The sequence below is a fragment of the Sturnira hondurensis genome, unplaced genomic scaffold (genome assembly GCF_014824575.4).
Source record: "Sturnira hondurensis isolate 20B ecotype Veracruz unplaced genomic scaffold, ASM1482457v3 Scaffold0020080, whole genome shotgun sequence".
NCBI classification, from domain to species: Eukaryota; Metazoa; Chordata; class Mammalia; order Chiroptera; family Phyllostomidae; genus Sturnira; species Sturnira hondurensis.
The window spans coordinates 854,969-870,081 of NW_028092711.1; the positions used below are offsets into that span (position 1 = coordinate 854,969).

A 15,113-nucleotide genomic window follows, 5' to 3' on the forward strand; every position below is an offset into this window, starting at 1 on the left:
AATCAATGAAGCAACCCATCAATACGAATGAAGTATTTTAAAACACCTAACAGAATTTTTTAGAGCAATGCCTTCTAAAAAGGGGTCCACTGTCTACCAGGAGTTGAAACTTAACATGTGAAACAAAGGCAGACAATGCTAAACCCGACCAAAGTGTAGATGAAAATGAATGTTGCCCACCGTACGTGCTCCAGAGGAATAAAGTGGTGAACTAGGATGCTTGTGAGCCAGGGGTTAGAAGTGACGGAGCTGGGTGCCAGCCCAGTTCTGCCCGATGATACTTTTGTTTCTTACTCCAAGAGACATATCCCCCCCCCAAATAAAACACAGGATATTCCAGATAGATTAATCAACACCAGACATTTTGCGTCCCCTTCTTTACTACCACATGTCTTTGGAGAGGATATTAGGGAGTCATTGGGAATAGCAGATATTTTAATTTATGGCCAATATATTTGAGAGGTCATCGTGAAGAAAAGTTCAGGAAATGGGCCCTCAGGTTGTGAATTACTTCATAAGTCTATCCATGACAGATTTCACTCATACATTCGACACCTTCTAACAGGTAAGCCAATCCCTCCTCTTCAGCAGGAAGCTGACTACTACAACTAGTGAACACCATAGGTATTACCCACCCTGCTTCCCCCCGCCCCCCATTTAAGGCAGGAGTTTGCAAACCTCTCTACCCTCTTACCAGTAACAGATGGCTGATGTATGGACTGTGTTACAAGGTGGCTGACCTGGCTGCTGAACTGTGGCTGTAGGCTTCTTAGGTGGGGCGAGCCTCTTAAGGACATTCTTAATAAAAGGTAATCAATCCGTCTGACGTCCTTAGCCCTGAGTCTGGTACCCGATACTCCCCATGTAAGTGTTTCCTATTAACACAAAGACTAAGTTTTCCCACATGGTGTTGTTCGTTTCCTTATAAGTTCTACAGTGCAGTGCAACTCTAGGATCCCAATGGGCAGACTCTGGCTTACACATGGACATCCACGGTGACTGAGACTAATATTACATCTTGGGTTTGGAAGTGGCATTTACTGACTTGGAACATGACGTTGAAGAGGCAGTCATTCTTTGGCACACCTGTCATGTGCCAAACGCAGTTTTTACATGTGGGATACAAAGATGGTAGAAATGAAAGAATGACAGCGACCGTTACTGTGTGTTAGGCACAGTGTGAGCCCTTTACAGAAGGCATTTCATCCTCTCCATTAACCCCGCACAGTAGGCATCTTTATCTCCATTTTCTTGGGAGGAAACCTTAGTTTTGAGGCATTTAGTAATTGCCAGACCAGTTAATTCCACGGCCTCTTTCCTCACATCGATACCCTGCACGTCCCTCTTAAGGATCCTACTCTGTATTAAGAACTCAAGTAGACTCTGCGCTTCAACTCGGCACATCTCACCCTCTCTCTACAGACCTCTAAATGTTGGGGGAACAGAGTGCGCCCCCTTTGTTTCCAGGGCCATCCCACTTCCTAACACCTTGGGGAGTAGTTGGGGAAAAGAAGGAAAGGAGACTGGAGAGGTTTTGCTGATGACGAGGACTTTAGAGGGTCTCCTTGGAAGATGCTTCCGTCGTCTCTACAGAACCTTGGGCCCGAGGCGGCTCCACCCTCCCAAGCCGCACACTAAGACACCAGGTTTCTCTGCCATCAAAACTCTGCGAGACAGCCTCGCCAGAGATCCAAACCTTGGGCAGGGGCCAAACGGTCACTTCCCCGCCCCCCGGGCGCAGTATGCAAATCCGAGCACCAGGAAGTAGCTGGGACCTCTCGACCAAGCCCAGCGACAGCCAGTTCCTCTCCAGCCGCGCTGGGCCGCCCGCCGCTCGCTCCCGGCCGTGGCTCCTGCGGGCCGACGCGCTGCAGCCTCCAGCCCGCGCGGCCACCGGGGCGGCCGCGCCACCCCGGGCCCCGAGCCTGCAGCCGCTCGACGCGCGTCCTCGGTTCCCTGCCCCCAGCGCCTCTCCCCGCGGGCCCGCTGGGCCGCCCCGTCGTGTGCCCAGCTCTGAACTCTAGTCACAGTGGAGCGCCGCCGCCGCCGATCCGCAACTTTCACCGCGAGCTGGTGAGTCCCAGGCCTGAGCCCCCGGGGTGGGCGGGGGCGCCAGGTGGACCCGCGGGGGCCGCAGCGGTGTCTTTGGCGGGAGTCCGCCCTGGACGTGAGGTCTGCCCTGGACCGGGCGCCAAGGGCCGGCTCCGACCGCCGGAGCGAGGGACGCGAGCGGCTTCCTGGCCGCCCTGGCGCGCAGCCCGCCGGTGAGAGCGCCCAGACGCCTTCAGCCCCCGGGTGACCCGGCTCAGGGTGGCGGGGGGCGGGGGCGTTCTTCGGGGAGGAGGGAGGGGCGGGCAGCTCCGCAGGTGTCTTCTCCCCGGAGCCGCTCAGGGGCGTGGTGGAGGGGCCCTCGGGCGCGCACCGGAGGGGCGCGCACCGGAGAGCCGCCCGCAGTCCAGGCTGCAGTCCCGACTCCAGTCGCTCCGGGAGCTCTGGGGGGGAATCCCTTCTCCACGCGCAGCGGCGCGCGCGGGGATCCTGGCCTGCACCCAGGCAGGGGCTCCTCAGGTCGCACCATCTGGGCTCCCCGCTGGGCCCTGGGTACCCCAGGAGCGGGGCTCGGCCCAGGCCCGCACCTGGGCCCGCGGGCGGCTGTTCTCTTGGGGAGCCCCCGCAGGAAGGTGACGTCTAGGGGCTGCGGCGGAGGCTGCTGCTCACCCTCCTGCTGAGCCAGGCGCCTCCTAGCCAACAGAGCAGCAGTCCGGTGCCTCCGCCTCTGAGAGGAAGCGAGAGTTATTTTAAGAATTCAGGGGTTGTCTTTCCTTCGCCTTGGGGGAAGGGTGTAAGCTTCAGTTCCCACTTTCCTGCGTTATCTTGACCGACTGTGTCGGCTTTTGGGTGCTGAGCATTTGTAATGTGCCTTGTAACAGCCGACGTGCTCCCGCGGTCCTGCGATTCCGTCTCCAAGTGTCTGTTGCCTTACCCCAAACCCTACTCAACTTCTTTACTGTCTCAGAAACCCGAGCTGGATGCGGGCAGAGCTCGCAGGTTCCTAGCTGGGGGTGAACTTGGGCCTATGCCTGAAATTCCCTGTTTGGGTTTCCTCATCTTCGGGAGAACACACCCGTCTCCTGAGCCATTCATTGCACGTAGAGCCTCAAACACGTCCTAGACATTTCGTGAATGACGTTTATTTACTGCAAATAATTATGTCTGTAAAAAATAAGTCTCCGTGGCTCTTTGCAATTTGATGATTTTGAATCTGTCCGTTTGAACCACCTGGCCTTATTAGAAAATCTGCTTAATATACCAGAGGTTTACTGTCGCAAAGCAGGACCCAAGAGTCTGGCCCACCCTACGAGCTAGCCAGTAAGGATGTTTGACATACTTTTCGTTTTTTAAAAATTAATTTATCCTTTTCACAATAATTCAACAGTGGTAATTATATATTTAAAGAGAACCAGAAACAAATGAGACACAGTAGGGAAGGTAGAGTTTTCTCCTGACTGGAAAATAGTTATTGTATTTTGGTGAAATAAAGGTCTTAAATTTTCCGTCAAAAGTTGTTTGGCGATTTATAAATTTCTATGTAGTGACAATATAAAAAGTGTCTTTCCGATGTACAAGAACTATGAAGGACATGATTTAGTAAATGTAAGGTACTTTTGAATATGAATAATTTTAAAGTGCACTCTTTGATATTATATCTTAATTTTAAAATCTTGTTATGGACTCCTTCATTCCCTGTCGATACTGCATATTTTGTTTTTGGTATTTTTGTCTTTCGCCCTTAATTTGTTGGCTGCCCCCAGCCAGCTGGCCGGGTGGTCAAGGGGGTTGTGTCTGTACTCTAAACGCCTCAAGCAGTGCGGAATGGTGTGGGCCCTGACAGTGCAGGCGCTTACCATGCACCCAAAGTCCTTTGTGAGTGAGGCAAGCTTGCTGGGAGAGGGTGGGATTCAGGGAGGCCCTGGTTTTCATTTAGGGATAAGGAAGTCTTGAAGAAATGTAATTTGACCACAAGAAGCTTTTGGTGGCTGCGCCTCTTTGGATGAAGTGGGGCAGCCCTCTTCCCGAGAGAAGGGTGGAGAGCGTGATATAAGGGGAAACAGCAGTCAGGGAACCTGAGTTCGTGTCTCTGCCACTATTTACCAGAGCTGTGATGTGGTATAAGTTACTTGAGTCATTAATCCAGCCATTATTTCCTTTATGACAGTAGCCATAGTTACAGAGAAGTTAGATTATGGCTCGCCCCCATGTGCAGTCTTAACAACGACAAGAAAGCTCCATGACAATAGCTTTATCTGTCTGGTCTGGAACACTAGCCTGGGAGCCTGTCACACAGTTGGATTACATGGAAGAAGGAATGGAAGAACGGCCGGTGCAAGGCAGAAGGAATAGGGCTGGGCATCTGACGCCTACTGGCCCTCTGCCCTGGTTTCTAAAATGGGGATTTGAGGGCCTTTTTGGACTATCAGGTTACACCAGTGCTGCTCCTCGAAGTGGGAGGCTCCTCTCAGCCCTGGTGATTCTGCTGTATCCACCTGGAAAGGGGCTGGATTTGCCCTGTAAGATGTAGCCTGCAGCCGTCTGCTCAACTCAGAAAGACCCACTTTAACTTACAGAGACATGGTGTTGCAAAGGTATGTGGAGAATGTCTGATATCCATCGCCCGCTGACCCCCATGGCATTCTTGTAGCAGAAAAGTAGTCCAGCGGTTTTGCCAATTAATGATTTTCAAAGCCTTTTAGAAATAAATCACCAAAACAGAAATAAATCACCAAAACATCTGAGATGTCAGTTGGTTCAAATGAATACATTAAGTTATCATTTCGTAATATCCAACTGTATTATCCCAAAATAAAAACACTGATTTTAAATCTGTATGAAGAAAAATACAATGCACACACACCCAGAGCATGGAAAATTGTTACAGCTCACGCACACATCTGAGATCCTCAGACACAGATGGTATTAGTATTGAAAGGTCACCACAATCATTAGTAGGAGCATTGATCAATGACAGGTCAAACCTCTCTTGGACACTTCTTGGCAATGATAGTGCCAGCACCTTTTGCTTACCCAGGGCTCCGAAGCCTTCCTGAAGTCTGATTTCATCTGAACCTCTCATGGTTCCCCAGGGGAGGCAGAGACAGTTTGGTGGCATGTTCACGGTCACAGATAAGTGGCACCACTGGGCAGAGTAGGCATATTTTCTGGCCCCAACCTTGGAGCTTCTCTCCATTTTCTGCCTTTGGATCTGTAGTATATATTCAATTACTTAAAAACAAAGAAATTAATGTATCATTTCATATACATTTTAAAAACAGAATATCACAAGTAATTTCCTTCCACTACTTGGTAATTATCTGGACTAAGGGACTAACTGCTCGGGACAAATGAGCAGATACTTCAACTAGGGTTCTTGAGCTGAACTGGGAAGAGGAGCTCCTGTGCCTTGCTGCATTGCTTTCTGCTTGGGGAACGGTGGGGTTCTCTTATACCTGCCAAGTGGGCACATGTACTGGCTGCTGTCAGGTCAGCTCCAGGGACTGTCCTGGGGGTGATAGCTGGTGCTTATTGGTTAGCACAGAAGTACTTTGCAAAGGAATTCCCTCCAGTTTCTACTCAATGAGCCTCCTTATGTGGTATCAGTGAGAGCATCATCCAGGGTGAAACTCGAAGGGAACGAAGAGAACGGGGCCCACGGGATGCACATAAAATGCGCACCCACTTTGCAGCTGCTCTGAGCAAGGTGCTGTCCTAAGCCCACATTCCCACAATGGATAGACATTGCCTTCATCTTTTAAGCTTGGTAATGAAGACAAGGGCATGGAAAAAGAAGTTGGTTTTGTTTTTTCTTTTCTTTTTTTTTTCCAGTCAGAAATATCAACTTACAGCCACCTAGCTTCCTGATACTTAAATTGTGAAATGTTGAGTTCACTCTGTCAGCATTTCTAAAATTTATTTTGGGTGAGTTTCCATTTAGGGGAGAAGCTCAAGTGTAGAACACAGTATGGAAATCTGCCATTGAGGAATTAGAATTTCTGGAACAGGCCAGTTGAAAGACTGAGACCTTGTATTAGGTATCTTTGGCTTAAGTTAGCTGGAAGGGCTCTCTTGTAATTGAAAATGGCAAGTTTACATAATTACTTGGGATGACATGTAAAACATGCTCATCCATGTTCTAGGAAGTTCAGAGGCCTGTAGTGGCCTTGTTTCTGCATTCTTGGCTTTTTCTTTATTTCCAGTCTCCTTTGTGTAGCTCCCGTCTTCAACTCTTCACCCCACCCCTTCCCATTTTACAAAACCTTCGAACCATGAATTGACATGAGTGGACCCTTTGAGGGAAGAGACTTTCCACTGGTCTCAGTGCAACTCCGTTCATTTTGAAAAATGCTGAGATATATAAGTGATGTTCCATGAAGCTACACAAATGAGGATACACGTAAAAATAATCCCATTGGAGAGGGTGTTTCTTAGTGATGTAGGCTCTGCTTTTGTGGAGTGGCAGGACCCTGGGAAGGAGGCTTTATTCCTCTAGCTCCGGGGGTCTTTTCCCTTTTTACAGTTCCTACTTCAGACACAGTCAAACGCTGCTGGGCTGCAGGCACTCCCACCTTTCTGTGAGCATTTAAATCACCCTCACGACTCTTCTTTTTATAAAAATTAATTTTATCTTTTTCCATCACTATTCATAACCCCTCTACTCCTTCACCGCTCCTCCCTCCCACCCATCACCACACTTCTTTCTCTTTTCTTCTATTTTGCTCAGTCCCTCCATGCCCCCAACCCCCACCTCCCACCTCCCCATTCTCACTACTCTTTATTGACCGCACTCCTTGTCCATAGCTCTGGACAATATGGACAAGCTATTTGCCAATTGGCAGCTCCTCCTCAACTCTCCTTCCTCTCTCTGTTGGGACAGCATGTGGTTGGGCGCTGCAGTGACGCCTTCGGGTCTGTTTGGGGGCACTGGTGAGAGGGAGTACATGGCGAGATGGGAGGGATGGGTCTGGTTTCGTTCTGCCTCCAACTAGCAACGATGCCTTCTTGACGTTTGGGCCTTTGGGTGCCTCCTCTCTTCCTGTAAATGTTAACCCCCACGGAAGTGAGGGGAATGGAGAAGCTTGTTTCCGAACGATGTGGGGAGAGGGAGGACCACTTCTGCTTTCCACTGGGAAGCTGTCACGCAGAGCAGAACTGCAGCCGAGGCCCGAGGGAGGCCTGAGGGAGGAGGCCGGAGGAAGTGATACTTCCTTCTGCTTCGAGGGCTCCGGTCGTTTGCCTGCAGCCCCACCTTCTTTACCACCAACACTTTTCCCTTAGGGGTCTTTCTGTCACCTCCTGCTCTGTTCATTTTCAGTTTGCCCTTGAGAAAGGGGCAGGAGGCCAGAGGGCGAGGGGCCCTACGTCAATGTAGGGCCTTCTCTGGCAAAGCCCATGGTGGCCATGCTTGAGTTCTCACCAACAGAAAGGTGTACATTTTGAAATTCTCCATCATGGAAACCGTTATGAAACTCTTAAGTAGATGTTTTGAAATCCTTGAATGTTTAGGCAACCTAATAATTTTCTTAATTCTAACTACACTGGTTTTGTGCTATTTTTAACATCACTTAATCTATAGCCTCTGGTTAAATTTTTGGGATCGAACAGTGGCTTTCAGACTTCTTTGACCACAAGCCAAATCACAAAACATATTTGACCTTGTGCCCAAATGCACATTTTTCTGTATGCTAAAAAAAAAGTGTGGAAGAGCCCCTCTTCCTAGGTGGTCAGGGAGTGTGACCAGATCGGTCCTTCTGAGACCTGCTTGGTGAGCTCTGTCCAAATTTAAACACACAGGCAGGCCCAGCAATTCCACAGCTCCAGTCCAAGAGGAAGGTGTATTAAACAAATGCAAATTGAAATACACCTACACAATGAAATAACTTGTAGATATCTTTGAAATCACATTTTAAAATGCTTATTAATATGAAAGATTTTTTTAAAGCTGAACACAAACTGATAAGTAATATATGATACCATTTCTGAAACGAAATATTCATATATGGGACACATAATGTGTAAGCTATGCATGTCAATAATTTTTATCCTAAAGTTTTAATAGTAATTATTTCTGAGGGGTGAATGAATGCTGATTTTTTAATGTACATTTTTTTAAAAAAACAGCATTACTTATATGACTTTAGAACAGCACTATAATGAGCAATGATGTGGAGCCAATGTGAATGCAGAGAACATGTAAGAGCCATCAGGAAACTTGGGGGCAAAAAAGGCCCTGGGGACATTTGTGTGGGTACAGTTGCAAGCAGACCCGCCCCTGGAGGATGTGATGTGCCAGGAGTGTTGTAAATAAGGATATTTTCTTAAAGAAGCACCCGTGTCAGGTATTCAGTTATATTTAGTACTGAGTAGGGCAGACCTTTCTTTATTGAGTAACCCCTGTAAGTCAGGCACAGTGTCAGACGTTCAGGCCCGAGTGTGCCGATGGTGATGGGACTCCTGAAGGCGGCACGGGGTGTGTGAACCCGGCAAGGACCGTGCTGGAAAGGAGCAGATCTAAATGGCCCAGGGGTCGTTCCGGGGCCTGAGAACTCCCTCTGGTGAGGTGGTCAGGAGATGCGGAGGATTCTTGTCTGGAACTAAATGTTGGATGCTGTTGTGTAAACAGAGGAAAATCTCTGGAGCCTTTTTGTGGGAAGCCGATATTTTTTTTGTCATAGCTTCTTGCTTAGACTTTTTCATCATCCAGTATTTATGATGTTGCCAAAGAATGAAGAGACAGTGAGCATCGCTTTTTGCTTTTGAACAGGTGGATGATTAACTGAGGGACCTGTGGGAAATTTCACAGAGATTAATTTGGGGCTAGAAAGTAACACTTACTGCTATTTTACTTGACATCAGAAAGCTTAAGCTTTGCAGTGACTAGTGAGTAGGTACTTGATAACTGCCCTAAATGGTGATGATTCTACCCAAACAGTATCTACATCTCCTTGATCATGGCAACACTGTTGAAGAAATAGGCAGTTTGGAGTTGAGGGCTGTTAAGTTTCTGTAAGGTTAGTATTTTCTACTCGATTTAAAAGGAGAATATGTTGTGAAGCAGCAGTTTGGCATTGGAATTGTGCTTTTTCTGTAAAAATTAGTTTATTAAAAGCATTATCATGCCCTGGCCAGGTGGCTCTGTTGGTTGGAGTGTTGTCCCACACACCAAAAGTTTAAGGGTTCAGTCCCTGGTCAGGGCACATACCTAGGTGGTGGATTCATTTCCTGGTTGCAGCCAGTCCACATATCTCTCTCACATGGTGTTGTCTCTTTCTCTCCCCTCCTTCTTCTCTCTCAAAAATCAATAAAAACTTATCATTGGGTGAGGATTTTTTTTTAAAAGCGTCACCATAATTAGGCAATATGTTGGTCAAAATGATAAAACTAATCAATTAAGAAGGAAATTAACTTGCATAATCAAGTTTAGCACATTTAATGTCTACCATATTTGATGTCTATTAGTAATATTTAATACTATTAATAAATCCATTATTAATTTTATTACTAAAATAATAAGCTAATAATTGGTGATGATTGCTCGTTTTAAATTTGAGAGGAGATAGTAAACATGCTGAAAAGAAAATGAGCTTCCAACTTACATAGGTCTCAGTTCCTATCCAGTGCTTGTGACTTTAGGGAGGTTACTTATCCTCACTATTTATTTATAAAACAATGATAATAATACTCACTCTTTAGGTTTGTATCCAGGCCTAATATATAGTCTCCTAATACTGTTTTTGGAACAGTAGGCACGTAATAAAAGGGAGCTGTTTTTACTGCTGGACTGTGGGCTTCCCTGTCAGAGGGAAGGAACTCTGTTCATTCCTCCCATCAAGAAATATGGAGCCAACCCCAGAACAACACAGTTTGAACTGCGTGGGTCCACTTGTACCCTGATTAACAGTGTTTTTGGTCCGTGGTTAGGAAACCAAGGATAGGGAGGGCCATCTGTGTGCGTTGTTCTGTGTGATTTTATATAAGGGACTTGAGCGTCTGCCAGGGGCCCCAGAACCAGTCCCCTGCAGATACTGAAGGATGGCTGTGGTTAAGTTTTAGAGGATTCAAAAGTTATACGTGGATTTTTGACTGTGCAAAGGTCGGCACTCCTATGCTTCGCACTGTTCAAAGATCAATTGGACTAAGTATGGTAAAATGTTTATATACCGTCAGAGTCTGGGAGAAGTTCCAAGTGTAGTGGAGCAGTCCATCGTGAACCATCCTACCTAGCAGAGGGTGTACTAGAAGCTCAGGAGTCTGCTCAGTTGGACTTCTGATCTGCCTACGAGGTACCAAGACTTTCCAGAGGCTACATGGCTCAGAAGGATCGTCTCTGCATCCAAAGATGCTGAAAGTGGGGGCATAGGGACATAAACCTGGTTTTCACAGAGTGTGATCAGTGCTGACCTGGAGAACAAACTGCTCTGTCCACAGAAGGAAGGTCTGCTGGTCCTAGTGAGGACAAGATCCTGGAGTGGGGTCTGGTAGTGGGGGAAGGAATTCTCCAGTTGGAAGACATAAGGGAAAATGCAAAAGTGAGAAAGAGTCTGGGGATTCCAGAAAGGTGAGGGTTCCCCTGGCCTGGGTTCAAGGGAGGGACCGCATCTTTAAATAATGAGAGGCGTCCGAATGTGCAAAGTGACAGCCAAGTACAGTGATGGTCGCAATCCCTGGCTTCAAATACATTTTCAGGATCGACCTGTGGTGATCAATGGGATCAAATACACACCATAAGAGCTGGTTATGTCTCTCAGGACCGCACTGACTTTGTGAATTGTTTCAGGCTTAATGGATGCCAAATATTATATATATAAATGTTTTACCAATTAAGTTTCATGACTGCTTTTTGGTTTTCAGTTATTTTTAAAGTTTTAAATAAAATAGCCACTCAATGAGGATTTAATCGTAATTTTCCTTAAATTCCTTTCCAAGTAGATAGATACTTTTTCAAGAGTCTAATAGAAAAAAAAATTTTGACTGTTTTGGTGAATGACTCTCCAATGTTACGTTGTTGCTGTAGTTGTAAGTCTTCTACTAAGGTAGTACACTATGCAATCCAACTGAGCACCTGACCTGCCCCTCTGGTGTCTAGTGTCAGCTGCTGGGCTCTTGACATCGACTCTCTACCAATATTAGCATCATAGAATCTTACGGAAGGGAGAGATATTGGTGGTGTGTTTTACACATGGCCCTTAGCAGGAGGCCGCTGTCCCTGGAACACTGGGTCTCACATGTTAGCGTCTGGCCCAGGCGATTCTAATGCAGGAGATGAAGTCGCATTTCGAGAAGCGCTGTGACAGGGATATGCCTGTTGCCCCAAGTGGCTCATTTCATTTTTGGATAGCATGAGTATTAGAAAGCATTTTCTCTCATGCTTCAATATTTTATTTCCATAGTTTCTGCCTGTTGGCTTTAGTTCTGCCCTCTGGCACAGTTTTACACATTGGCAGCCTGCCATCCTTGCATTGACTAACTGCTCATGGTGGCTGTTCTGAGACGTATAGGGCTGCCTGCCCACCCAACACTATTACTCCACCTCTTTCCTAACAGATTATTTCAGGACCCATTGTCTCCCCTGAAGTTGCAGCAGGGGTCTCCCCATCCCCGTCTATCGGTGGCCCTGACTGGTCAAAGGCTCCTGTCCTTTCCAGTGACTGTTTCATGAATGGGTGGCTATACTTTGGTTTGGACAGTATTCAGTAAAGCAAAGTCATGTTCCAAAGATTATCCAAAGATATGACAGGAAAGGAATGGGGGAGGAAGGAGAAAAGGAAAGTTAGGAGTAAATGAAGGATAAAGAAACAAAAAAACCCAGCCCCGGCTAGTGTGGCTCAGTGAATTGAATACTGGCCTACAAACCAAAGGGTTGCTGGTTTGATTCCCCGTCAGGCACATGCCTGGGTTTCAGGCCAGGTCTCTGGTGGGGGCACGCATGAGAGGCAACCACACATGGATGTTTCTCTCCCTCTCTTTCTCCCACCCTTTCCCTCTGTCTAAAAATAAATAAAATCTTCAAAAAAAGAAAAAGAAAAAAAAACCTTCATGTGAGAGTGAAGTTAGAGGGGAAATACTGTAAGTTGTGTTAATTACTCATATGTAATGTGCATGGTGTGTGGCTGTCCACTCTGCGTTTCTTCTAGTCACACCGACTGCTGTGTGGCACTAATGCTGATAATTGAGCTTCTTTGACCATAATTTACTTTTAAAACAAATATTTATTGAGTGTTGTGTGTTAGGCATTGTAGTGAGTACTTGGGGAGCAACATAAACATTGTGAAGTGTGAGTTTCCTTCCCTAGAAGAGTTAATTGTACTCTGATTTCTCTGGGCTGCTCACAGAAGGCTGACAAATTAATTTGCTGTGGTTGTGGGTGGGACAATGATCTTCTTGCTCTGGAGATCCCTGGGCACCTAAATCAATGCACAGAAACCATCTCGGGTGAGAAGGAACACAGTGTGTAAGGTGGTGAGGTCACAGGAAATGGAGTTAATTGTATTCCTGTTCAAATTCCCGTTCTGTCCCATCCTAGCAATGGAACAAGGTGTCTTGGGGTCCAGTATGCAAACCTCAAAGTTTGGTTGTGAGGGTTCCAGGATGCAGTGGGTTCAGAGCTACCAACACGTCGTGTACTTAGCTAGTGGTAGTCATTGTTATTGTTATTATTGAAAGAAAGTTGCTTAGGATAGCTACTATTTGAAAAAACAGAAAATAACAACTGTTGGTGAGAATGTGGAGAAACTGAAGCCCTTATACAGTGCTACTGGGAATGCAGGCTGGTGCAGCTGCTATGGAAAATGGTATGGCTGTTCCTCAAAAAAACAAAACAAGGAATTACCGTGCGATCCAGCAGTTCCATTCCTGGGAGTGTATCCCAAAGACTTGAAAGCAGAGTCTCAGAGAGGCATTTGCACACTGATGTTCATAGCAGTGTTATTTACCTTAGCAAAGGGGAGTAAGCAACTCAGGTGTCTATCAGTGGGTGAATGATAAATAAAATGTGGTGTTCCCATACAGTGAAAGAGTATTCAGCCTCAAAAAGGAAGGAAATTCTGATCCATGCTAAAATATGGATGAACCTTCAGAACAATGTGTTAAAGGAACTAAGCCAGTCACAAAATGACGAATACTGCCCTGGCTGGTGCAGCTCAGTGGATTGAGCGTGAGCCTGTGAACCACCCGATCGCGGTTCGATTCCCAGTCAGGGCACATGCCTGGGTTGCAGGCCAGTTCCCAGCAGGGGACTCACAAGAGGCAACCATACATTGATGTTTCTCTCCTTCTCTCCTTCCCTTCCCCTCTAAAGATAAATAAATAAAGTCTTTAAAAATTGACGAATACTGTGTGATTCCACTTACGTGATGTGCTCAGAGTGGTCACATTCATAGGGGACAGAAAGTAGATTGGTGGTTGTCAAGGACGGGGGGAGGGGAAAGGGGAATTACTGTTCAATGGGTGTAAAGTTTTAGTTTTGCAAGATGAAAAGAGTTCTGGAGATGGAGGGTAGTGATGGTCACACAAGAATGCGAATGCTCGTTGACACTGAATCACACACTTAAAATAGTTTAAATGTAAATTTTATGTGCTTTCTTCACAGTTTTTAAAATGATTTTTAAAGGTTGCTTGAGAAGCAGAAATATGAACAAACAGATGAGGGTGGTCTAGAAGATGTTTCACCGAGTTTGGTAAATTCGCCTCATTCTCACTGGGGATTTGTCCACCAAGCTGACTGGCGCTCACTTTTTTGAGGGGGAGGGGGCAGAGTATTTAATTCTGAATCATTTACTACAGGGCCATGTGCATGGCTGGCTGACAAGATACTGAAATGACTGTGGAGTGTATGTGTATGAGAGAGAGAATGTGATCGTTGAGAATTTTAAAGGCAGAATTGTGGATTAGAGCAGAAGGAGGAGCTTTCTAACTTAGAAAACTGCCTGCTTGAGACCTTTAGAGGTTTGCAAGCACTAAGTGAATCTCCAACGGGACATTTTAGAAACAGTTGAACCAAATGGCTCTGAAAGATGCTTTTTGACTTGAAAACTCCATTATTTCTAGCCATGTACTCACCAATTCTAAATTACAGAATTGGAAAGAATATTTTGGCGTCAAAGGAGAGTTTTTAAGAGTTTTCCCAGTACTGGAGTGGTTTTTTTTTCTTTCTTTTAAGTATAACATACACATGGCAATGTACAGAAAACAGACAAGTCTAGCTCAAAGCAAACCACCATGTAACCACCCTCAGATCAAAGAGCAGGGCAGTGGCCCTGTCCAGTGTGGCTCAGTTGGTCGGAGTGTCATCTGTAAACCCCAAAGTTCGAGGGTTTGATTCCTAGTCAGGGCATAGGCCTAGGTTGCAGGCTCAGTCGCTGGTTGGGGTGTGTGTGAGGCAACTGATTGATGTTTTCCTCTCTCTCTTCCTCCCTGCCTCCCTTCCCCTCTCTCTAAAGCCAATATACATGTCCTAGGATGATGATTTAATTTAAAAAAGCCGAGTGGTGCTCGCCCCCACCATCTGTCTCCCTGGGCAGTGTCGCCCCAAACAAGACTCTCTCTCCTCAGAGGTCTCCGCTATCCTGCTTCTAGTTTTCGTTTGGTTTCCAGTGTTGGCTTTTTAAGAATAAAGTGAAAGAGATTGAAAAGCGGCACAAAGCCATTGGCTGGGCAGATCCACAGGATTTCAAGCTGTGGGTTTGGCTGGCACAGGCATCTGCCTGTGTGTTGAGTTACTGCAGTGCAGTCAGAGAGCAGGTCGTTGTCCTGTTTTACACCCCGGTATTTGGTTGCTCAAATTCTCACAGGTGAGTTTGATGAGAGCCTTATGCAAATACTTTTTTATTCAATGATTAGTTAATAAAATTAGATGGCACTAGCCATGTATAGCTTGTTTTTTTACCCATCTCTGCATAGCTAAGTGTATTTGTAAATGCGGGTGTGATAAGAATGGTTTCCAGGGACCCACATGTAGTCAAACATCCTGCTGTAGAACAGAGAACCAGTCTGTGGACAGACATCTGAAAGCACCGACTGGTTCTGTGCATTCAGTTACAATATTCCTCAGTAAAGGAGGGCTC

At 46.3% G+C, this 15,113-nt stretch overlaps 1 protein-coding gene across 2 annotated transcripts in view; it reads left to right on the forward strand.

Moving 5' to 3' along the window:
* The first annotated feature begins 2,036 nt into the window (after nt 1-2,036).
* The window catches only part of LYN (LYN proto-oncogene, Src family tyrosine kinase), a 130,576-nt gene continuing 117,499 nt past the window's right edge, over nt 2,037-15,113 (forward strand). For both annotated transcript variants that reach the window (XM_037028596.1, XM_037028599.1), the window contains exon 1: nt 2,037-2,073. The gene's annotated coding sequence lies outside the window, so the exon portion shown is untranslated. The remainder of the gene's footprint in view (nt 2,074-15,113) is intronic.